This window comes from Ornithodoros turicata, chromosome 1, assembly GCF_037126465.1.
Source record: "Ornithodoros turicata isolate Travis chromosome 1, ASM3712646v1, whole genome shotgun sequence".
NCBI lineage: Eukaryota > Metazoa > Arthropoda > Arachnida > Ixodida > Argasidae > Ornithodoros > Ornithodoros turicata.
This window is the reverse complement of record NC_088201.1, coordinates 192,686,922-192,710,026: the sequence shown is the minus strand read 5'-3', so window position 1 is coordinate 192,710,026 and position 23,105 is coordinate 192,686,922. Positions and strand designations below refer to the sequence as shown.

Genomic DNA, 23,105 nt, shown 5'->3' with positions numbered 1-23,105 from the left:
TTTACACCTTTAAAGGTGTGAAACGATTTAGAGTGCACTCCAAATTTTACATGTGTGATTGGACAATGTAAATCTTCCTTCTCTCCTCCCTTATTACATTTACATCGTTTTATCATTTACGTTTATATTATATTTACATCATTTACATCACGTACATTACATTTATATCACTACATTACACTTATATTATTTTCATTATTTATCGTCATTCCATCATTAAAACAAAATTACGTCATTTACATCATATCATCAATCATGTGGCAATAGAAATTTGACATGCATGAATGGACAATGTAAATCTTCTTCCTCTCCTCCCTTCGTACCTTGACACACATGGCAACGGATGGGCAAAGAATGAACTGCTCTTGCTACCTCTGGAGGAAGGAACAACCGGACCTCCCTCCGAGGTGAGAGAGCAGCCGATCGGCACACCAAGTGGGACCAGATTGCTGCACCCTGAATGGTGTTGGGTCATTCAGTAAAGACGGCAAAGTGCGGCTGCAGCACTCGAAAGACTGGTGCTATAGATTTCGCAACCGTGCACGCGAAATGACTTGCTGTTCCTGGCGCAAGTTGCTGGCGACGGGCAGAGCCAGTGGGTATGACGTAGTCTGTCATGGGGCAACTCTAATGGACACTGCTTCCCACCTGTCTAGGCTGGAGCCGTGGGTTGAGACCGCCACCAAGGATGAGACACTTTCTGTCGCTGCTCTAAGTCATCTACAGTCATCTTAGCCACACATGAATACTGAGGTATTTTGAAACTGCACCAGTGAATGCCGCACTTCATATTCCATCTTGTGGGAACACGGGTTTCCACAACTGAACCGAACGTGTTAATCGGAACCTTAAAATGATGTTGATTGCTTTTACTAGTCAGCACCACCGTGATTGGGATCTTCGCCTTGCTGAACTGGCGTTCGCTACACGGACAACAGTAAATAGATCTACAGGCTTCACCCCGGCGTTCCTGAACTTGGGACGAGAGGCACCTTTTTCCAGTGGAGAATGCTCTACGCCTCCGGGATGGCAGTACCCAGCCTCCTTATTCAAGGTTTGCTGAGGACCTCCGGAGTCGACTGGACGTTGCAGCTCGGGAGAATCTGGGCCTCGCAAGGTTGGACAGGGACAATTTTGTGGGAACTTCTCTACCTTCTGTCCCTCAAAGGACGGTAGTCCCACTCTGGGGGTCGTCTCCGACCCGTTCACCCTCCCGGAGGAAGCACAGACAACATCGTAAGGAACAAAGAAATTGTTTATTTTACCATTCGATGCAAACCGCAGGCTGGCTCGGCTCCGTTCAGTGACCCAGCTCCTCCCGGGAATGTCCCCGCGGTTTCTTCTCCAGTCTTTTTAACGCGTCAATCGCGCCACTCCAGCGTCCTCACCCTGGGACGTGTGTGGCCCCCCTCCGATTGCGAGCGACTTCTCCGAGCGTGCCGAGCAGCCGACGCGGCGTCAGGTAGCGGTAGCGCGTGCACTGCGGACGCTAAGCTGTGCGGAGTTGTGGATGGACCGAGGCGCCTTCTCAACTCCTGGCAGCAGCACACGTGGCACGAGACGTATCTTCGTCTTGGGGGCTCGGTCAAGAGCAGAGAGCAGCTCCTAGACGCTCAGAGAGCGGACGGCCTTTGTCAGTGGGTGTCTCAATGGCTAGCTGAGCAGGACTCGGCAGGCACCGGAACGACTGACGGCCGGCACGACTCCTATCTGCTGGGCGAGGATGGCATCCTGTTCAGATACATACCCCAGGCGGATGACGATGACAGCTCATCCCCATTCGGAGTCGTGGTCCACGGAAGTTCCGTAAGTCTTTCATACGTTACTTTCATGATTCGGCCTTGGCAGGTCACAGTAGTGGCAGGAAAACTTATGAAAAGTTGTGTCGTGTTGCGACATAGCCAGGAATGAGGCAGGATGTAACTAAGTATGTTCGTACTTGTCCCGTATGCCAGAGAGCAAAACCTCGTGCTGGTTTACCCCCTGGGCGCTTACAGCCTGTTCAGAGCAATAGGCCCTGGCAAATAGTTGCTTGTGATGTGATGGAACCGTTTCCTCGTAGTCCTGGAGGTAACCAGTATTTATTTGTGGTTACGGATCATTTCACGAAATGGGTTGAGCTGTTTCCTCTCAGGACGCTGACTTCCCAGAGAGTGTGGGAAAAACTACTCGACATCTTTTGCTGGTTCGGGTTCCCTGCTCAGCTCATCACAGATAACGCTACCTACTTTACAAGTAAGGTGTTCTCAGATTATTGCGCTGTCTTAGGAATTCAGCACAAGAAGACTTATCAGACGACCGTATCACCCTCAGGCTAACATTACCGAACGTGTTAATCGGAACCTGAAAATGATGTTGGTTGCTTTTACTAGCCAGCACCACCGTGATTGGGATCTTCGCTTGGCTGAACTGGCGTTCGCTACACGGACGGGCTGACGCCCTGACGTTGTGGAAACACTGGTTTCCACAATGTTTACGGCTTTCAAGAACAGTAACCTGTTGTGCTGTTTTCTTTTTGTGTTTTTTGTTTGTTTTTAAGAATGAGGTAGAACTAGTGCCGTCCAGTTCAGACGGTCCTGTTGCTGTTGAAGAGCGAACTCGAACGGTAACGTTATTCTAGTGAAGACTGTCTTGCAGCAATTCCACAGCCCTGTGATTATACAGCTTACAGGAGCCTACACTGACACAAGCATTGATGATCTCGTAGCAAAGTGGACCGTATGGTACCCCAGGAGGCACCGGAATCGCATCTTCAACACCCCGAAGCACTGTTCAATGCGCACGCAGGTGCTGCTGCGACCATGATTGTAGTTGTTTTTTTCTTCTTCTGATGTCGTAGGTGAGCGTACTGGTGTCAGAAACCAAGGTTGGAGGGGGCAGACACTGTCACCTGTATATAGATGTAAAATTCTCCTCATTATCTTAACAATGCGCATAGAGGTCCATAAAAGTATTTGTATTGTGGCCTCTTATGTCTCCGTGTTCTCGCGTCATAACCCGCATCATGCCTTCCAAATGAGGCAAGGTCGACCATTCACGTTACCGCATGGGGGCGCCAAATTCCTTGGGTCGGAACCACTACTATAGTCAGAGCAGTGACAGCCACTGCCTCCCTCGTAGGCGTACACTGCTGTGCGCTGTCTCCGAGTGTGAGACGCCGCCGATTATAATCTACACCCTACATGTAGGAGGATGGCGTCATGACCGATACGGCGGATATCGCATCCAGATAACTCTCATCATCCTAATAATTTAGCGGCAGCATTGTGGCCTGCGAAGAGGACGATATGGTTGGTCATGCCCTCTCGGTGTAGTTAGTAGTGTTAGTGAGTGTGTATCCTGGCAAAGATCTGTCCGATTATCTTCAACGTGCTTTCAAAACGATACTACTTTATGGATCGCTGGCTCTAAGAAACTCCGAGGCGTTGGCTCCATTAAACAGTTGCATGGCGTCAATCTTAATATGATATATTTCCACGCCAAAGAAGTGTATTCTTCCATCAAATACGTCGCTGCTTCTTCAACGTATGTCTAACCTTACCTTATCGTACCTTACGTATCTCTGGGTACCTTACACCTGAATATGTACCAACAGACCCAAATATTTCTTCTTTTCTAACCTAATTGAGGATTTGTTATTTAGTTGGCATGCCGACAGATGACTTTTTGACTATCTTTCAGTCTTACCTGGAATCCACGGTGGGAGAACGGTGGATAGGAGAACAAGTCTTTCATTCAAGGCACCGATGCCTGCATTTATTCGTCAGTGCCTCCCAGTTTAGCTTATTTTTACTTGAATACGCCTGGCAACGCATTCAGGGGTTTCATGTCTCGTTTTGCGAATTCGGTTTTCCTTCTCCGTAGATACGCTCGCGTTTATAATATCCATGGAAGTAGGGAACTAAGGAGAACTAAGGAGATGCTCTATAAGCGATTCTCCCAATGCAAGCGGGCGTGCTCTGGCCCGCGCAATGCATTGTGGTTAGTTGAACACACACGTGACCTATAAACGTCACGGCAATACGTCATAAAACATGGCGTCCTCCACGCCTGGGGCGTATCTTATCTGAATACGGAAACGAGCTGCGGCCGAATAACTTGCGTCTGCATTCATAACATCTTTGGAGTTATCATACCCGTTGAAACACAAAATAGACAAGTGTGGAAGCAATGGGTCATTAACTCTCTAGAAGACATACGTGCGTCGTCGGTACATTGCCTGACTTGTCCTTTTTTTTGCTAAACTTTTGCTGTGATTTATCACGCGCCAAATGTTGAAACACCTCATAACCTTCAAAGTATTGCGCAAATGGGCTCCTTGAAGGTAAGAGGTTTGCTGAGGATGAGGTCTGCTAAACTTCCAAGCCTCCGCGCAGACCGCCATAACAACGAAACATGTGGGGATCACGTGACCGGACAACTAGATGGGCGTGGTACTGCCAGGAGCGACCGCAGGAGGAGTCCCACGGCCCTCCGTGCTTATAGCCCTCTCTCTAGTTTCTTACCTCCATGATAATATCATTGTAATCGTTCGTCTTCCCACTGTACCGCCTCAGGGCTCGGTTAATACCCTCACTTCATTTATATCTGAACGAAATTTTCATTCGAATATCATTCGTGTAATATTTGTAGATTTCACCATTCAGCCTCAGAACGGCTTATGTTGGTATTATGGAAAGGACGAAGCCAAATCTCTTGTACCCTATTCTAGTTCACGCTCGAAAATTGTCAAGTTTCGAATTTATTCCTCTGTACTTACTGCCTCAATATCAAAAGGTTGTGTTCACTTCGTTAGCTCTGGTCTGTCAAGCCAGTGTATCAGATTGCTTTCAACAGGTTATAACAAGCGTCTCATTGCTACTAAAGCCTTTCTGTTGCTTCGGAACTCATGCTGCCAAGGCCCTCTTAAGGCAGCTCAGAAAGCACTTCAATCACTACCATATTTTCAAGCCAATCTATTTGCTTGCCTATTGGATTGGACGATGATTCAATATTTCAGGATTTATTAAACGGGCTTGCAACTAGGATATTTTCTCAATCTGCTATCTCGCTTTTGCGCAAAATCCCCAAATCAAAAGGCAATTAGTGAATTGTAGGTACTTAGTCATCTTGTAGTTGCACGCTATCTTTGAGAGAATGTCCGCCTTGCCGTAGAACTCAAAAAAACACATCTATGCTGCTCTTCATAGCTTTTTCATTAAAAAATTCTCTAAAGGCTAAAAAACACCCTGTGCCTTTATTGCATCTCCATCGAACGATTCCCATCGTCATCGTCATCTTTGCGAGTTTTACCAATATTGTCTACTACCCCACCCACCGTTATCGTTGGGTTATGAGGCCCTTTTACCCTTTACACAAACTTGCAACTTTTTAGAGACATTGCATATTTAAGCGATTTAATACAATTTTATCCTATATCATATCAGGATCTACGTTTAAAACATGCATGCACTGCTTTTAATTGAGTCGTTTCCACTTAACGAGCCATATCACTCATCATAGAATTGGAACACTACAGCCTCAGTTACTCGTGTACCATAAACACTCCAATTCACACTCACACTTCCAGTTGCGCATATTGAAGGCTAATTGCAATGTACTGCGTAGGCTGAATGACTTAAAGTGCAGCTCCGCTGCTGTTCCGAAAGTATGAGGACGTTGTGATATTCAGAACCGTGGTCCCAACTTCATTCATAAACGCACATTGCTTTCCAAATTTCCATACTCCTTCGTGAGAAATTTGAGAAAAACTACCGGGCGGCGGTTCCACTTGTGACGTCATACTTGGAACTGCGCGGATTGGATAGCCACACCTAGCCAGCTCTGCCTGGCAACCAGTTTGTGTTTACACACCGTCATGGCCGCTGTATCGTGCTGAAATAGCTGTCACGAGCTATCGGGGACCACCGCACCGTTTTATCATGTTTCTTATAAGGAATACTTCGTCTTCGAGCACGTTCTCGTCCTCAATAGCTTTGGTGGTGCTTTCTGCACGCGCAGCAAGTCCGCGCATAGTGCGCTGCCAAAGCTATTGAGAATCCGTAAGTGTACGTCACACGTTAGGTGTTAGGTCTTGTTGGTAGCATGAAGCACAGTGCGGGCACAGAATGTCCGCTCACGACGGCCGTCGTTGCACAACGAGGCCATCCTGTAAGGCTCGTTAAAGAAGACCGGCAAAACTATCGTTGAGGCTATTAACGACAGCAGTTATCACGGAACACACCCAAAACATTCACCTTCGCCATAGATCTCCGCCATCGCATCGACGATTTGGCGCCAGCCAAGCCACGAGCGCGCCTAAGCCAGGACGAAGCCGGGATTGGTCAGGGTTTGCCGACCACAGGACCGCCGTGCCAGGGAAATTTAAAAAATTGTTTTCTTAAAAACTACAAACAAATGGGTGGAAATTTTTCACATGTATGCTCCCTGTGCGGAAACGAACGCACAGCCCAAGCATGGCTCCATTCTGTCGCAGTCGAAAATCGGCGGAGCTGAGCTTCAAGTGACAATCCACTCCCAATCACGATGAATTGCATTATCGTGTAAGTTTGACAGAACAATACAGAATAAATTATATAATGCATTTACAAGTGACGTAGGAATTGATCCATATCTCTCCACCGGATCGGTCATTAGTACACGGATAAAGCAATGAGTGAGCAACGGGAATCAGCCAATATGCCTCCAATTTCATGGTAGCATATTGTAGGATGCCTTCCATTGTCTGCAGCAGGTAATTACGTTCGTTGCAATCTGTTTCAATATGATTACCACATTTTCTAAGAGACTGCTTCATTTTCGTGTGAAAACGAAACAACACCTCGACGGCGGCGAACTTATCACCGAGGGAGAATACGACATCTTGCTCCACATTCTTCCTCTCTTTTTTTCAGTCAATCACACAAGAGCAATCAATCATAACATGCGACCGGTTATATAAAGGTTCCTGTGGCCTAACGTACAGCACACTTTCGAGAGGTAACGCTGTTTGTGAGAAGAAGACTTGGCCAAAGATATCAGGTGAGGAGTTGATGTGATAAAGATCCCACGACGATGTTTCCCGAATGTTCTCGCTGCTTCGCGCTGTAAGTTTCGTGGGGCCAACGAGAGAGCCACACGCCATTCGTGATCTGGAATCCTTCCTTTTCAGGGTGATAATTCTCGACTTTGTATTGCAAAAAGTTCTCAATAACGTTATCCCAACCAGACTCAACCAGAAGTCCGGCAGAAGGAGTCACGCAAGTTTTGTGATACAATGGTTTCTTGGAACAGCGAGTGACACTTACTGCATTCCTTAGTATGGTATCTATACGGAATACTACAAGTGCAGTGTTACGATATACCGTGTAACGTCATACATGTAATACCGCAGTAGTGTAGATAAACGGTGGGGAACATGGCAATGGGAGTTGTGGGACAGTTTGTCTAAACCTCCGACTCGCTTGCGTGACCTGCCGAAACCAGGAATCTCAGACAGCGGAATAAATTTTTATTATCTTATATTTGGGCTTTCTGTGCGCGGATGCAAAACCTTCTGTGACGTGCTTTTGTGACCATGACTTCAGAATCAAAATAATAATTGCAAAACTCATATTCATTGGGCTCTATATAGCAAAAACGACCAGCAGACGGCAATCGTCTACACATGTATCCACACAGTCGACACACTTACTTCCTCGTCTTTTCTCAGCAGCTGCTATGATGCCGTCTTCATATCTACGTTGCTGCTTCTCTTGCATTTGCTGTACAACATTTAGCGCTACATTGAAGCATTGATTGTAGTTTCGTAGACGAGGCTACACATCCTTCGTGTTTGTTGTCCACGCCGCTGCTCTTCCTTCTCAGCATTCTCGCTCGTGGAGCGTGCTGACTGGCCCACATTCGCGACTTCTCCGGCGTTCACGGCAAGAGTAAAGTAATTTCAACACTCGCGTCGCGTTGTTCGGTGCAATTGTGGCTTTGCCGGCTCTGGTGGCGTGCTGTGTGGACGTGACAAATTTTTCGCCATTTCCGTCGTTCGCGGCGAGTGGTGTAGTGTGGACGTAGCATAAGCCGCCACCAACTTCCTGGCAACAAAAGAGGTTAGGCCCTAGTTGCTCTAGCCAGGTGCAGGCCTATCGAGCAACGATGCCTGTGCATGGCAGCAGCAAACCGGCATCCCGGAATTCATGTTTGAAATCGATACCGATATGTTCGACTTTGATGTACAACATATTTGTCTCATTTTTCGTCCGAAAAGTGCTTGGATCTTATATAACGGATGTTGAAGATCGACGCTGCTTCCGCAGCTGCAGAGGCTACGGCTGCGTGACGTCACACCGTGAGCGGAGGATTGAGAAGACGCCGCTCTCAGGAGAAAGGCGCCGTCCAGACGTCCCGTAACACGTATAATGTCGTACACGTAATTCAAAGCTATTTAATATTTGAAATTGAGTAACTGAATCATTCCCTGATACACGACGTACCTTGCAACTTTTTATTTGAAATGATTTAATACAACGTTTTTTTTTTTTTTTCCTATATTATATCAGGATGTACAGCTTTAAACAGGGTTAACTGGAACGCCGCTTCGACCTTCGAGGCGGGAATAGAGCCACTCTAGCGCTGCTTTGGTGAAATAAGAGAAAATAATGTTTCGTCTGCCCCATTTGTGCTCCGAGGTTGAGCAAAGTACCATCTTGACAAATTTTCTCGCATGGCAAACGCAGCTTCAAGCTCTCAGAGTAGCTTATCCAACATGTTCATTCAAGGTGTCGTGCTCAGATACCTTGAGTATCTTTGTTCCCATCCTGCTGCTTCTCTTTCCACAAGTGGTTGCATGTGGAATCAATGCAATCTTTAGCGTAGCCACGATTTGTCAAAAGCTGAATGACGCTGCATTCCTCAGATGTTAGAAGTTCGAGGCTGGATGAGGCATGATCAGCACGGTCGAAAAGGGTTTTAAGCAACAGTTCGCTTATATTCGATAGGGTGGCGGGAGCTGACACTGAGAAAATTGCCGGAATCATAGGGTTTATTGTATACGCTAGTCGTTCGTATCAATTCAGTGGAACACCACACCCAGGAACGGTAGAATGTCACCCTGTTGAACTTAATGATCAGGCTGAATAGGAGGTTAGCTACTGTTCAAAGTGGTGTTGGTTGTCAACATGATCACGGTTGACGATTAGAAACGTCCACGTATCGGCGACATAACTTTATAGGACAATATCTTGGAGATACCCCATGTCAAGGTTGGTCATAGTTACAGATATGGGGCTCCCCATAGGACAGCCCTTGACATGATCATGAATTTCGTCCTGGAACGTGAAGTGGCACTGCTTGAGGCAAAATCCTAGAAGAATGACGACTTCATCAGCGGAAGCATGAGTCCCAGCTTTTGGAACATTCTTGCCTTTTTATGTCCATATTCTTTACCAGCTTGTGGAGGTACCCAGCTGAAAGGGCCCGTCGCAGCTAGTGTGACGAAATATGAAGATGCCTTCAAGCGTTCCCAGTACCTTATCCAAGCATATGCTTTTCTGAATCGAATGTGGCTTCAGTGCTTATGTCTGAGGAAGAAAGATCGAAAGAGCGAAACAAATGTAAATAGAGTTAGCTGAGGCTTGCACATCTTTTTCAGTGGTCAGCTACGAGCTTGTTATTCAGTGCAACATTGGTGTAGTCTTGGGTAGTACGCTACAAGTAACTTGTAAGTAGTTTCTCTTTGCATTAACTAGTTACAATAACTAGATACGCTTCTACAAAAGTAACTTGTAACTGTAACTAGTTGCTCTCTGCAGTAACGGGATAAAATACCTAGATACTTTTCTACAAAAGCAACTTGTAACTGTAACTAGTTATCGCTTTTGGCTGAAGTAACTGTAAAACGTAACTGTAACTAAGTTACACAGGCACGGCAATATTTTCCACGCGTGAGTTCTCTAGCGTCAGTTTGTCGTGGCTTCAAGTCCCCTGCCGTTTCTCTCAAACACGAATTCCTGTTCGCGTGCCGCACGTGCAAAAAAAAAAAAAAGTCTTTTGCATGTAGTAAAAGTCGGGTCCCGATTGCCATTTCTTAATATAATCGTCCTACACGTCAGATCGGAATGACATTAAATGCGATCATGTCGACGCAGGTAGCCGCGTAAGAGATGTGTAGTGGTCGGAAGTGAGGACGACGACGACCGGCCTAGTTTGAAAAAGGAACTCGTGCTTCGGACTTCTTTGAGTTAGTTCCGAAGCGCTGGAATAAACGTCTTGGACCCAGCTGTGGCCTAGTCCGCTTCAGTGGTGACACGAACGAAGGACACCGAACAACAGGACGCTCGTTTCGTTTCGGCAATGGACAGCAACAGGGATGCAAGCGACCTTCCTTCAAGGTCCCCGCGCCTACCATTGTACTCCATGGGTTATGTTGCTGTCCGTCTCCCTCCCTTTTGGCCTCGCGACATCAACATTTAGTTTATTCAAGCGGAAACCCAAATTCAGCTGGGCGGTATCTCTTCCCAGCTGATGATGTATCTGCACATCGTCGCCGCGCCGCCGCATGACATCGCCATGGAAGTTTCCGACGTCCTACAGTCTCCTCCCGCTCAAGACCCGTTTACAAAGCTCAAGTCAGCTACTATTGGGCGCAACACCATGTCCGAGCGAAAGCGCATACAGCAGTTGCTGGCAGCCGAAGAGCTTGGGCAACCGCCGCCGAACCTAGCTTCTTCGCACCATGGAAACCTTCCTCGGTGATCGCGCGCTCGCCTTCGACGGCGATGTCCTCCTGGAGCTTTTCCTTCAGCGGCCTCCTCAGCAGGGGCAGATGATCTTAGCTCCCACCAGAAGCCTGTCATTTCAAGATCTAGCTCGGCAGGCGAACAAAATCATGAAGGTAGTCGACCCCGCCGCTGCTTCCCCCTCGGCCGCCTCTTCACGACGTCCGCCCAGTCAGCGTGGTTATAAATGCGCCTGAAGGCTCGCTGAACTCTAGGCTATACTCGCTCCTTGAGAACATCTCCAAACTCAGCGAATATGTGGCTGCCCTCTCCCAAGCTCAGGGGCGATCCCGTTCTTCAGCCATCTTTCGCTGCCGCTTTCAGTTCGCTGCTGTTCCCGTTGCCGAGGCATTTCATTGTGGGCGTTGATAACACCTGTCACACGGGCTAATTTAGTGTCACCTTCGTGAAATGCACTCCAGCAATACGAATCTCACTTTCACTACGTGCTTGCCACACGGCTTAAATAAGTGTCACTATAAGCGATGACCGCAATTAAGATAGATATAAGAATAAACCTCCCGTCGAGGCTAAGCACTCGGTCAACCGAAGAGAAATGAAGTGAGTCTGGGGAACTTACTAAAGGCGTTAGTGCACTTATACTGCCGAGTGTCACTAAAAGATGCCGTGTGACAGCACACGAATGGCACTACGTGCAAGTGTCATTCGTTGAAAATGACACTAAACTAGTCCGGGTGACAGGTACATAAAAGAAGCCGCTTTATTTGTCCGGTCGTGATTCAAAAACAAAACAAAATAAAAAGCTTCACACGAAAGACCTGGGCGGTGCAGAATCACAGGACAGCAACTGACTCCGTCCTGATCTTCCTTGGCGCCACTGCAATATTATACTTAATATACTTTAATCGAACTAATACGTTAAGCTCATTTGGTTTTTCTAAATTACTTTGTCCTTTTTTATTTGTAGGAGTAATTAGTCCACCTCTGGGACCTGATCCAGGATGGCACGGACTTACGTTATTCTGTTACTGATAAGCTGTCTGGCTGTGCTGATTAACGCTGTGGGCGGCGCAGCAGTTGCTCCAAATGAAATGTAATTTCTACTGTTGTACTTGTCTATTGATGTGATGTGGTGTGTATTGTTAAGGTAATACTTAAAGGGACTATCGCATCCATCCCGATCGATTCCGAACCTTCAGTACCCTGATAGTCCTCGGTGATCTCTTACAAGGGCAGCGAAAGCGTATGTACTGAGCCTGAATACGTTGCGTATGTACTGAGCCATGTGATGAAATACATCGTAAGAGCAAAAGACGAATTGCGGAAGTCCCTCTCCACAAAAAACCGAAAACGACACACGGAATTGCACCAATGGGAGCACTTCTTCTCGCACAGCTGATCGGCTGGCGTCGGTGAGTCGAGGGAGCCGGCGAGAGCTGGTTATGAAGGGACCATCGGAATCGGAAGGCGACGTCGCTTCGCTTGCAAGCGATTCTGAGCATAGGCATACCGAAAGGGGGAAAGGAGGGGGGCGTGCCCTCCCTGGAACTAAAAGGTCGCTTGCAAAAATAGTGCGCTCTTTAGTCATAGGTCGTAGTAATGATTCTCAATTGTCATGAGAGGAACCTCTTAACACCCACACAGTGCGCAACGTCCACCTCCAGAAAAAGATTTGGTAGGGGGTGAAGGTTTCCACTCTTGCCTTCCCCCACTCCTGGAAGCGCTTTGCCCCCCCCCCCCGCCCTTGGAAAAATCTTGGGAACGCCCATGGAACAAAGCGCGCGATGACACTTTCGTGTACGCGTCACATCTGATCGCTCATGATTGTGCAGAATACAATCAAGCGCTTTTACCTTTGTCCATTTGAAACTGAAAGATGCTTCTGTGCCCCAGTAGGACCTGACAACACCTATGCTGTAGTTCTGTTAGCTAGATGTCAGCTGTATTTGACGTGCGTCTTAGGACGGAGCTCCTGTTGGTTTACGCTGCGGGCCTATCTTTATGTGAGGTTGCCTCAGCACGCGCCTTCTTGAGCCACTTCGCAGTTGGTAGAGTGACAAAAACCATATCATACGTACGACTACCTGTGATTCTATACGAACACGCCTGATTCATTTGGAGCACAACGCTTTACTGAGAAGAAAAATGTCCCCGGAAAGAAATGTCCCCAGATAAACATGTCCCTGGACTGGCGTCTTTATGTAGGAGTCGTGTGCCTTTGGGAAAGTGAAGGGAGCAGTTGCAATCGTATTCGTAGAGTTTGAGACTGTACTTAAATTTTTTTTTTTTTTTTGTAAACTACGCTCGGGAATTTAGCAAGCTCACGCCAATGTCCCGAGGGTAGAATTCTAGCAGCAAATAAAGAGTGCTTGATGCTTATGGAATTCGGTACACATTTACTCATTCATATTATTACATATTTATTGACCCACTTCCCAGGCACGTACAATTCACGATACTACATTCACGTACTCATTTATCAAGGAAACACCAGCAGAAGTGTACACATTTTGATCCATTATCTTCGCGTGCACTAAAACCGGATTGTTCTTCCGATCCCGCGAAGAAACTGCTCGACGGTTTTCTCCTGCCCCATGGAATGCATACAAAGGTTTCGAAGCCTTGTTTGAAAATTCACGGTTGCCAGTTTTACACACTTCTTATGACGTATTCCCACCGCCTCTTGATGAAAAGCCGTTGACACAGCAGCTGAGTCCATGCGCAGAGCAGCAATAAGCCTGTGAACTGATGGGTGGCTGTGACCCAGAAAGACTAAAGAAGCTACGATTCCAGGCTTCGGAATAGTTATTCGTCCGATGTCCGCTTCCGACAGTAGCATCGTGAACGTTGCAGACATGGGGCGGAAACTATGGTGCCACCCTCCTCAGCACCACATTGCCATTCCTGCGAGTTACGCTGCGAAAAGATCCTGAGACGTAATACCTCTCGAAGTAGCACACCAGTTCGTCGGCGTCTCCTGGCTGGACTGTCTTCAGAAAACGAAGTCCATCCTCCACTTCCTCAACTGGGATAAGCGCGAGTCCATCGAGCATTCCTACAAAAACACGGAATTCTTCGTCTTCTCTATACCTTCCAGTCTGTCCCAGTCCCTGTACCTTTCTTCACGTAGACTGCGTCATGTGAACGAAGCAACCTTGAGTTTTCACCTCGCTTCCGATTACTTCCTTCACCGCGTTCATTGACGCCTTTTCGAAATCTGTAACGACGATTTCGGGATCCGGAGTGACACCAAGGGAGGTACACATCACAGCTCGGAGTAGCTCCTCGCAACATGCTTGCGTCTTCTTCTCCATAAGTGCATATAAGACAGGCACCGCCGCTTCCCCAAGAGGGACGAGAATGACGTATAGCTGAGTGAAATTTTTCGGGGCGACGTCGAAGGTACCGTCTATGAACCAGTAGTCACTGTTAGCTAGAGCACGCAGACAATCTTCCGTTCCGAAGACCAGCAACCACATATCAGCTGCTGGTCTATTGTCATGAAACAGGAACAGCTCCGGCTGGGTACCGCCGGTGGTCCTCCACTCCTCCTCAATGACAAGGTCCGCCAGCCTCTTTGGATCGGGTGCGTAGCTCAGAGCGCGTTGCTGGCGGGTAGCTTTATACTGTCCTCTGATGTCATCCGTGCTTTATCCTCCGCGGTAAGCTCTTGTAGCACTCGTCGCACAACGCTTGCTGGCTTTTCATTCGACATTGCTGTAATTTCGTTTGTTTTGTTCCTAGCCTTCAGAACACTTACTGCAGCGTCGTCTCCCGGGTGACTGTGTGTCACGCTTACAAAGTAGATTCCACAGCTGTCGATGACGGCTCCCTTGCATTCGTCACGTTTGACGCATCGGCATCGAACCCCTGCCTTCAGGGTTTTCTGCTTGGTATAAACGAAACCGTCAAGCATGAGTTTCTTTCTCCATTTGTTCGACGAAACGTATTCGATTCTGAAAGGTATAAAAAAAACACGTTCTTAAATACAACTGGATATAATTAACGAAGTGCAGAATCATGTTTGTAACACCCTTGGCAGATAAGTGACGACGAATAAATGTGTATGTTTGGTTTACTTATATAACGCGCCAAACACGCATTCGTATGCAAAGACTTACATTCGGTTTCCAAAGCGCCTGGAAAGCCGTTCCTAAACGCCAAGATATAAGTACAGGGGAAAACATGTGTCTACATGCAAATCCAGAAATTACTTGCATAAAAACGCAAAATTTGCAACAAAAAAAAAGGAAAAAGAAAACATGTGCACTTACCTGCAACTCAAGCTCCACCTTGGCGCTCACTTACCACCTCAGCCTACGACACCTGACAGCACCGAGTCACAATGAGCTCAGTGTAGCCTCACTACACTTTGTTTATTGTTCTCCTCCCTATCTGCCCATGGTACAGGTCACCGTTTGTTCCACGACATTCTTTCCGGATCCCACCTCCCTATCTCCCCGTCGTACAGGTCACGGTTTGTTTCTCGGTCACCTCTTTCCCAGGGACATTGTTTCTGGGGACATTCTTTCCGGAGACATTTTTTTCAGGGACATTCTATCCGGATCCCCTTGCGTACAGCTCTTAGTAAATATTAATTCGATAAGTTAGTTTCTTTATTACTCTTTCACACAGGCGTCTGCGCTGTGGTGCCTCCATGAACTGGGTTTATGGCTACCTTATGTAACCGACGGAAGGTACCAGGCTCTGGTGTGCTCACAGTCAGGACTCTGTACCAATCAATTTCATATCGTGGATGTAAAATAAGAGTCAAGCCGCATTCCCACATTCCGCCTCATGTCGCAGTTATGGAACTGGTCTAATCATCTCACGCGTCACGATGATGTCATCGTTCGTTTTCCCAGAGGTTGCACTGATCGAAAAAAACTAGTTTATTTGATACCCGAGCATTTCTCAGTAGAAAAAAAAATAGCCAAATTGATTGCCCAATGGTGCCACGCGGTCTCGTAACTGCTTCCTGCCCATGTGCTCGGATGCGATAGTCTCTTTATACCTAGCATTGCAGTGCGGTGGTGGTGCCGCTTGCTGTAGTCGGCCACGTTCAGACTGGCAACGTCACGAATGCCGCATTGGGGATCCTGTGCAGACGTGGGTTCACAAGGAACTGCACAGAAGTCATTTTTCCCCACCCAAGGAAACAGGTTTACCGACTACAAAAGCATAAAGCCCTAATGCACAAAATCAAAAGATAGGCGTTAACCTCAACTGACCGCGCAGATGTTATGACGTCATAGGTCCTCCCTCATCTCCTTGTGAGGGGGGCGAGTCGAGAGTTAACGACCACGGCTGTGCTTTTGTACGTTTTACTTTTAATTTTTTAACTACAGCATTAAATCATTTTGTGCTGTTCGGCAAATTGATGCATATACTTTCATCAGGGGACTCCACAACAAAATCAGCACAAAGGTTGCGATATATCCGTAATCTTTGGGATGTCAGGAACATGTGTACAAAATATCACGGTCCAAAATTGCGCATATTTTTCTCAAACGAATTATTACGAAGCGTGCGCTTTGCCTCTGTGACGTGGGAGGGCGCTGAAAACAACACACTGCTGACATCATCCGGCATCCGGCAAGAGAGAAAGATGGAAGCTTGGAAGCAGACGACAATGTTGAGTGACGTCAGGGAATCCTCCTCGGGACGAACCGCCGTAGAATGGAGATCTGTTTCCTGCTCATCCAATTTCGGTGTCGGTTTCCTACTATCGTTTACGAATTAATTACTCTCACGAAATGAATGCGAATTTTGTATTCAATATCGAGGGGGTGGTTAGAGTTCGGTATGATGCTCACCTTTTTTTTTTTTTTTTTTTTTTTGAATCTTTGCAAAGTCTTCATTTGAACTAAAATATTTTGGATGGCCCTCTGTACTCCTTTAAGGTATCTGAGGAAAACCAAAGGGTCGTAATTTACCTCCATTGGTTCTCTTCATATCGGCTGCAGTAGTGATGCTGCCTACAAAACTGAAGCCACCGACGACGAGCCCGTCTACCTCCATCAACACCACCACCAGTGTTTGAAATGCAGAGGGACGCAGTTTTCAATGAGAGAGCATTTCTTTTGCGCACTTTTGGGGCCCCGGTGTCACCCCTCTTGGAGGGGTTTCTTTATCGCAGTTCAGTAGGGAGATTTAGAAGCATTGGAAGGATTAGAAGAGATTTAGCAGATTGGAAGATGTTTACAACTACAATGCCGAAAACATGCCAAGCCAGACAATCTGCTTCCTTTTAAGTGCATGATACCACGCTGCTGATCTTGGATTCGACAGCCGGGTGATTCCATCTCAACTCAGGCAAGGTCGTACTGGCACCATCAGTAATTTTTATTGAAAAAAATATACGATGTAGCGTGGCTCAGATGGAAAATGGAACAGCAGGCATTTTTTTCTAGTTTCGATAGTTCTCGAGAAAAAAAAAATCCGGAAGGATATGGCAGGTCCGGCGCACTTTCAGGCATAGCGATTTTGGCGTTCAATATCTTTCCAGCGAAAGCGTTTACGGCTTTGAATTTTTTTCCACGCACTGTCAGCTATGTTGGCTTCTAGTGCCTTGAATCACGTCCGGTGTGGTTTTTGCTATTTTGCAGCTAAAAATACGCAAAGTTGACAGCGACGACGAAAATTCTTCGTCTTCTTGCACTTATTGTGGCACCGGTGTACATGCCAGTGAAACAACAAAGGTAGGCATGTAGCGGACGCTGAGTTCTATAATTTGGTATCAAATTTAGCAGTATAGGTCAGGCGGCTTATTCGTTTCATCGTCGTTACGGTCGTTACAAGCTACCGAGTGGCGGGGAATTCAAAAAGGCGGGCGGGAAATTTAAAAAGGTGTGCACATGATAAAACGCGTGCACCGCTCTTCGCGCGATACGTGAAGGCCGTGGTACACGTCACGCGCAATGTGTCACGTGCCCAAATTTTTTGTATTTCTCGCCACTCGTTAGCTTGTAACGACCGTAACGACGATGAAGCGATGTCGAGGACTGAGGCGTCTACCACACGCGACATTGAAAAAAAAAGAGGTTTTTGAGCGCCCATATCTAAAAAAACACCTCGAATATCCTTCAAACTCTGTAAGCACATCCTTCCGCATGTGATATTTCAGTGCACAGAAAATCAAATGCTTTTTCCGTGCACAGTAAAAGTTAGAGTGTGCCAAAGTTTCATAGCGAATTCCACTGGTCGTTCTGGTGCACCGTAGAGCAGTGTAACACCCTCGCCACAATGAGGGGCGCTCTCCGCCAGTGCAACTACACTAATCCGCCCAGCGGAACATCCGAGAGGGTTTCAGTGCAGCGGCGCTGCCCCAAACAATCTTCAACGCCACCTATGTTGGCAGCTGTGCCGTTGACCAGGCAGGCAACATTGGTAAACCGCGAAAACCGAAACCGAGAACAGCATGGACGGTGTGTATCAACTGTGCTTGGATAATGACGAAGCGCAGCGTTTGCTTTTTTCAATGTGCAGCACAAATGGTAAGTTGAAATAGCTGCATTCTCTACCTTTCGATATCTGTAGCGTATGTTATGTAGCGATATCTGTAGCGTTATGTAGCGTATGTTATGTAGCGATATCTGTAGCGTTATGTAGAGGAAGGGAAAAGAAAGTTTCGAAGGCGTTCAAATACGCCGATCCTCCTTCGCTACTACTACAGCTATCTCTGCTGCTGTCACTGCTTTCGGAATCCTCAACGAGACCGAAAACCACTTCCATTTCGTCCGCCATGTTCATTCGAAAGAGGAGGAGGGACCGTCCGGAAGCGGGCGCACTCCCGTGTTCCGGTCTCCACCGCCGATTTTCTCCGTGCAGGCAGAGTTGCACTGGTGTTGTACTCGCCCGGTGTAGTCGCCCCGTAACGACCAGAGGAATGCGATGCGCTTTGCATTGAAACGACCAGTGGAATTCGCTATCCGACAGTGGTACCTGTATAGTGGCCGTGGAAGCGCTGCGAGAATTTCACTAGCCGGACGATATTCCCGTTTTTCTTGTGACAGCCGCCCGTGCTGTTTGTGCTGCTATTTGAGAACCCAAAGAGTCGAATATTTTCCCCAGGACCTCGAAACCGGCACGACGGCCTCACAAGGACACTATAGGGAAATGTAGGTTGAGTGTATGTGTCACTGCTTGCGCGGCACGGGCTTGAAAATTCCATGTTTTCATCCAGCTTTCTAGATCATGCCAGTAGAGATGAGTCACTATTTATTTACATTTGATTGACTACATTAGCAGCTGTGGCAAAAATAATTCAGGCACGTTCAGGCGTCAGAACGGTTCTCATCAACGCATCGTCGAGCGAAGATACGCGGGCGAAGTTCCTTTGAATATTGTGTGAAGGAAAAACGAGGCGCCCGCTCCGCTTCCGAGAGGAAAAGCTTTAATGAACTAAAAACCGAAAAGCAAAATGGCGAATATGGGCCCGTGACCACGAGACCCACACCGACCTCCATTAATCCGCAACATCATCCCCGGCCACGGGTGACGAAACGTCTGCTTCCAAACGGCAAAGCCTTTGAACTGGACGGGTTACGGTAGTGCTGCTTGCCAGACGTACTGAGCATGCCCGCACTAACCCATCTCTGCCTCGTATCAACTTCGCTATGCGTCCGAGCTTCCAAAAAGGGGGACGGACATTATCTTCCTGAAGCACCACCACATCCCCTTCCTTGAAACGACTTTGGGTAGGAGACGCAGTCACGTGGGCAGACCTCAGCTGCAGAAGGTACTGGTATCTCCAGCGCTTCCAGAAGAGTTCCTTCGCCTTCAGCATTTCTCTGAAGTTGTGCCGGAGGTCCTCCGCGTCAGGCTGTGAGATGGCAGCGTGTTCGCCCGGTAGAGAAATGGCTCATTTGCCTATCAGGAAGTGGCTTGGCGTGAGGGGTACGAGCTCCTCGACATCAGATGCGACGTGGGTTAACGGGCAGGAATTTACGAGAGCTTCCACCTCGCATAGGGCTGTAGTTAGTTGCTCGAAAGTAGGGAGGCTTCTACCGAGACATCGCCTTAGAGCAGCCTTCACGGTGCCGATGAGGCGTTCCCACCATCCGCCCCACCAAGGTGCTCACTCGACGAAGAACCGCCACTGTATACGGTGCTGAGTTGCAAAATCTTGTACATCAGCTGTGGTGGGCGCAGACAAGATGGCTGCGCACTTGTAAAACGTTCGGGCGTTGTCTGAATAGACCAGGGTGGGCACACCACGTCTTGAAACGAAGCGACGGAAGGCCAGTAGAAAGTCTACAGCGTTCATAGACGATGCGAGCTCTAGGTGGATGGCTCTGGTGACGCCACACGAGAAAAGGACGATGTATGCTTTTCCTGATTCGGCGTTCGTGATGAACAGCGGCCCTGCGAAGTCCAGACCAACTACCGAGAAAGGGTTGGCCTCTGTGATTCTCTCGCGGGGGAGGGGGGGGGGGGCGTTGGAACACTAGCGAGTTCGGCGCGCTGCCGGCGGCAGGAGGCAGGAGTGTAGGACGCGACGAACCGTCTGGCGTGCCCGGAGGACCCAAAATCGGTTCCTGACTTGGGTGATAGTATCTTGTACTCCGGCGTGCAGGGCTTGTCGGTGAGCGTCGAGTATTGCGAGATGCGTAAAGTGATGCTTGGATGGCAGAAGAATGGGGTGCTTTATGGCGTCGACCACGTTCAGTTGATGAAGACGGCCGCCGACGCGCATGATGTCGTTGGCGTCTAAAAACGGTTGGAACGCATGTAGGGACGACGATGGTTTGACGACGTTTCCTTTGCTGAGAGCGGCAACCACATGGGGGAAAGCATCAGCCTGCACGCGACGGATCCAAAAGTTCTCCACATGCGTGATTTCCTCAACTGTGAGTGGACCAGACACGGATGGTCTCGCAGATCTAGCGTTGTTCGCAAATCTCAGCATCCATGCGGTGACCCGAAGGAGCCTTGATAACGTCCCGTAGTCCGTGATCTCCATCCATTCTTCAATCGCGACGACTGCCGAAACGGAGGCATGTTTGAGCACAGCTGGACATTCACTTGCTGGAGACGCTATGTCATCGGCTAATCGAATCCCTGGTTGGCAAAGCTTGTTTTCTGTACTCACGAAGGTGCCAAACGACGATGATGGCCAGCCGGGACCTGTCCACCACAATCTGCAGCACTTCAGTGTGGTAGCGGATACGCCCCGAGTGAGCAACTCCGCGGGGTTGTCACTACCGCTGCAGTGGAACCATTGATCAGCGCGCGATGAAGCCTTCGGATGAAGAGCTTCGGAAGCCAGATTTCGGTTATTCGATACTGAACAAATTGCTGGGTTTTGCTACCAGATCCATGAATCCACTGAAGAGCGATGGTGGAATCTGTCCAAAAATGTACAGGCACTTGACAGAGAGTCTTCAGTGCGGAAACGTGACGGTAGAGACGTGTAGCTAAGAGGCAGGCGAGGAGCTCGAGACGAGGCAACGACACCTGTTTTAACGGTGCCAGACGAGCCCGTGCTATGAGCAAATGGACCAGAAGAGAGCCGTTGGGAGAGAGACTCCTCAAGTGTATGGCAGTGCCATAGGCTTTCGGACTGGCATCTGCGAAACAGTGCACATCGACGGGTGAGTTATCTTGAGGGAGAGCGCAGCGCGGGAGTCTGAGCAGGTTCAATACCCCCAGGCTGACCTTCCACTTCTCCCAGATTACGTTGTCTGATTCGCTAACTGGTTGGTCCCACGATAGGTCATTGCGCCACAGGTCTTGAAACAGAATTGTCGCAGATATAATGACAGGTGCGATGTACCCCAAGGGGTCATACACAAGTGAAAATGCTTTGAGAACAGTGCGCTTCTTGACAGGGTGTGCGACGGCGAAGTCTGCTGCTCGATGTGGTTTTTTTGGTGTGGTGGTGGTCGTTTTGAGAAGGAGATCGTCCGTGCTGCGATCCCAATATAGGCCGAGAACCTTGACGATGGGGTCGCCGTCGGAGGCATTGTCATAGGACGTGCCGTCCATGAGAAATCTCTCCTGCAGAACCGGAGAGTTTGAGGTCCACTTGCGAATATTCATTCCAGCCGATTTCAGTACTTCTACCGTTTCTTGGTATACCTGCAACGCATCACTGTCTGACGTGCCGCTGACGACCAGATCGTTGACATAAAACCCCGTCCGGAGGCGGGATACGGTGTTGGGATAATCCGAGCAAACTACCTCAAAGTGGTGTTGCAGCGTTGCTGCTAGCAGAAATGGACACGAAGTAGCTCCGAAAGGGACTCTAGTCATCCGCCACTCGACAAGTTCGAGACTGCTGCCGTTGGATGCCTGCCGTACAGCCTTTACCCACAGAAAGCGAAGGGAATCTCTGTCTTCGGGCGAATGATGATTTGCAGGTATGCCTTCCTGATGTCGGCGGTTAAAACCGTGGAGCTGCAGCGGTACTGCAACAGAAGATGAAGCAGATCTGCGTTTCGCTTCGGCCCTTTCATCAGGAGAGTATTCAACGATTGCTGACCTGGCAAGAACACGGCTAGGTCGTCCTCACCAGTGATTTGGCACCCTAGCTCCTTCAACAGATCGCGACGTATAAACGTTTGTTGACTACCCGTGTCAAGAAGCAGCCGAATTCGCTTCTTGCCCTTCTTGCCTGCAGGTGCTGCTGCCCAAACCGAGACTGTCTGGAGACGTGCCATTCCAGATTTTGCATGCACGTTCGAGGGTGATGAAGACGTGACAGTCTGTGAGACGACGTCGTCCAAAACATCGCGCGGTGCCTCCATGTCTGCAGTCGCGGGGAGAGTGGTCGAACAATGTTGAGCCTCCGGACGTCTTTGAATGTCACACCATATGGAAATGTGATGTCCGTCGCACTTCGCACAAGACAACCCACCGCAGATCGGCAAACCCATGAAAAATGTCCGAATTTGCCGCACATGAAACATCTTCCCGCTCTAGAAAAACGATGGCGCATATCGGCTGCCGGTAAAACCGCCGTGCAGGACTGCAGCGGATGGTCCGGCCAATGACACAAGGGACAGGGTGATGAACGTGCGTCAGCAGTCCGCTTCGGAGGTGCGGCGTTTGCAGCGGCTAGGGCAGCGGCAGTAGGAAGCCGAACCGGCTCGTTAGGACTCTTGGTGCGAGCAGCCGACGCTGGCGAAACTGCCCGAGTGAGGAACACCTCTTCCCCAGTCTCCACCTGCACCTGAAGAAATGATAGCAGCGCCTGAATATCCTCGGCGGCCTTCCTATCCCAGTGCTTCCATTGTTGCCTTGGGGTTGAGGTGCTGCGACTGTATCCCTTCTCCGTTGATGAAAAAGTACACAGAGGCTTTCGGGCAAGCATCGTGTGATGACGCGGTACAAGATAACCGCATATTTGTCCTTAGTTGCCCCCAAAGAATCCAAAGCTGCCATTCGAATGGT

At 48.4% G+C, this 23,105-nt stretch overlaps 1 long non-coding RNA gene across 1 annotated transcript in view; it reads left to right on the top strand.

The window, feature by feature from the left end:
* Nucleotides 1–6,871: 6,871 nt before the first annotated feature.
* LOC135374543 (uncharacterized) overlaps nucleotides 6,872–23,105 on the top strand; it is a 34,554-nt gene continuing 18,320 nt past the window's right edge. Inside the window, exons 1-2 of the long non-coding RNA XR_010416952.1 lie at nucleotides 6,872–7,020; nucleotides 11,677–11,802. This is a non-coding gene — a long non-coding RNA (uncharacterized LOC135374543). The remainder of the gene's footprint in view (nucleotides 7,021–11,676; nucleotides 11,803–23,105) is intronic.